Source organism: Vigna radiata, unplaced genomic scaffold (assembly GCF_000741045.1).
Source record: "Vigna radiata var. radiata cultivar VC1973A unplaced genomic scaffold, Vradiata_ver6 scaffold_705, whole genome shotgun sequence".
In the NCBI taxonomy this organism is placed as follows: domain Eukaryota; kingdom Viridiplantae; phylum Streptophyta; class Magnoliopsida; order Fabales; family Fabaceae; genus Vigna; species Vigna radiata.
Genome location: NW_014542985.1, coordinates 9660 through 12224, shown reverse-complemented (window position 1 = coordinate 12224; position 2565 = coordinate 9660). Strand labels below are relative to the sequence as shown.

At 36.3% G+C, this 2565-nt stretch overlaps 1 protein-coding gene across 1 annotated transcript in view; it reads right to left on the bottom strand.

Annotated features, from left to right (window-relative positions):
• Nucleotides 1–736: 736 nt before the first annotated feature.
• LOC106752911 (soyasapogenol B glucuronide galactosyltransferase) overlaps nt 737–2565 on the bottom strand; it is an 11480-nt gene continuing 9651 nt past the window's right edge. The window contains exon 2 of the mRNA XM_014634697.2: nt 737–899. The gene's annotated coding sequence lies outside the window, so the exon portion shown is untranslated. The remainder of the gene's footprint in view (nt 900–2565) is intronic.

Genomic DNA, 2565 nt, shown 5'->3' with positions numbered 1-2565 from the left:
AAGTCAATTTTTTATTTTTTAAAACAAATGAACTAAATCCTCTAAATTTCAAACCGATAAGAATGACTAAGTTTTGATTCAAATTTTAAAATCCATTCATATTTAACCCGACCAAATGTTGTCATTATAGCAAAAATTCACTAAAAGAAATATGTTTAAATTTTTAATTTTCATATGATCAATTCTTTTTGTTAAAATTTAATAATAAACTTTACAAAATCATTGTTCCTTCCGAACAAATATAATTATTAAAATCACAAACAAAATGAATTTCACTAAAATTTTAAAATTAACATAAAATGAAATGAAATTATATTTTAAAATAAAACCTTCAGTTTAATAAGAATTAAATCTATTATTTGTATTAATCTTTAACATCAATACTTAGGAAGGTTGTTCCCAAAATAAAGGTATTCAGACTACTGAATAAGGAAAAACATTATCTAGTTAAGAGATGAATATTTTCCACAAATCCTCCTTCTCTTAGTCTTTGAGGATGATGATAATAAGAAAATAAGACACTTTATCCTTTGATTTCCTTTGCAAAGCATCTCATGAATGAATGCTTTGATTTTATACATGCTTATTTGATGTAGGAGACTAGATTTATGTGATGAATTTGATTATGGAATAATGTGTCCTCTGCATTAGTGAGCAAACTGTTTGTTCATCTGGCTCATACTGCTAGAATGACCCTCGATATTCATCTGATAGTGCTATTTTTTTCCTGAGTAAAGCATGTTTTTCTCAAATGCAACGTAAAACAATATAATAATAAACGCTTACTATACTCATCATAACACTATTCCAACACTTACATTTACGGAAGACCTCAGGGATGTAAAACTCTTTTCTTATTACCTTNTTACAATGCACAACCTGAATAACTGGTCCTCAGATGTTAATAGTAAGTGATCAAAACGCAGAGGCTTGTAATCAAAACAGAGGTTTAGAGAAGGAACAAAATTTTATTAAGTCGTACTAGAAAGAATACAATATTGCGGTATATAAAGCTGAAACTAAAGGAACTAGTCAAAGACCGTTATGACAGTTTTAACAGTTACATTTTAAATCTCTCAACACACCCCTCTTAAAATGGAACTACTGAAATCTCTTAACTCCAAGTTTATCTCTAAGTTCTTCAAAGCGAGTTTGACGTAGAGCCTTGGTAAGAATATCAGCAGTTTGCTCTTCGGTTGAACAGTGCATCATTTCAAGTTTCCCTTTATTAACATGTTCTCTTAGATAGTGAAACCTCGTCTCAATGTGTTTACTCCTGTCATGTGAGACAGGGTTTTTTGCTAAACTGATTGCTGATTTGTTGTCGACCCAAAGCTGGATTGGTTTGCAACACTCAATTGACAATTCTTCCAGCATCGTGACAAGCCATGTGCTCTGGCGTGCAGTTTCAGCAGAAGCGACATATTCTGCCTCGCAGGATGACAAAGCCACGACGTTTTACTTTCTCGAGCACCAGCTGAACGCTGATCCCATATACTTGAAGACATATCCGAAAGTGCTTCTCCTGTCAGTTTGGTCTCCACACCAGCGGAGTCGCACCAAGCTTCCAATTTCCCTGTAGCTCCTTCAAATCTCTTAGGAAATAATAGACCATACTCTGTAGTTCCCTTTAGGTAACGTAAAATGTGCTTGGCAGTTGAACGATGTGTCTGTCTGGGGTCTCCCATAAACCTGCTCACCAATCCCACACTATAACATATATCAGGTCTACTATTACACACATACCTGAGTGACCCAACTATCTGCTTGTACAGAGTAGCGTCTATCTTCTTGTCACTGGGTTGAAGATCCAGTTTGATACTGGCTATCACAGGTATGTGCACACTATTGCAATTTTCCATGCCAAAGCGTTTCAGGATTTCGCCAATGTACCTCTTTTGGTGCACAAACATCCCTTCAGGTGTTCGATGAAATTCCAAGNCGAGGAAATATCCTAGGTTACCAAGGTCGGTCATCTCAAAGTCTCTTTTCATATTTGCTTTGAATTCGTCAATTGCTTCTGCATTGTTACCTGTTATTAACAAATCATCAACATACAAACAAATAAGTATCGTACCTTGCTGTCCTGACTGCTTCACATATACTCCAAATTCAACTGTGCANTTCTGAAAACCATTCTTAATCAGCCAAGCATTGATGTGTGTGTTCCAGGCTCGTGGAGCTTGTCTTAGCCCGTACAGAGCCTTGTTGAGCTTGAACACTTTCAATTCTTCACCTTTCTTCACAAATCCANGAGGTTGTGTCACATACACTTCCTCTTCCAGCGGGCCATTTAAGAAGGCAGATTTTACGTCCATCTGACAGATTTCCCAGCCTCTTGCAATTGCTATAGCTACCACAAGCCTTACGGTCTCTAACCTTGCTACTGGTGCAATCACGTCTGTAAAATCCACTCCAGGCTTTTGGAGAAAGCCTTTTGCAACCAATCTTGCCTTTAACTTGGAGATGCTTCCGTCTGATTTTAGTTTTGTCTTGAATATCCATTTGACTTCTATCGGATGTTTGTGTTCAGGCAACTCTGTCATTGTCCAAGTACCATTCTTC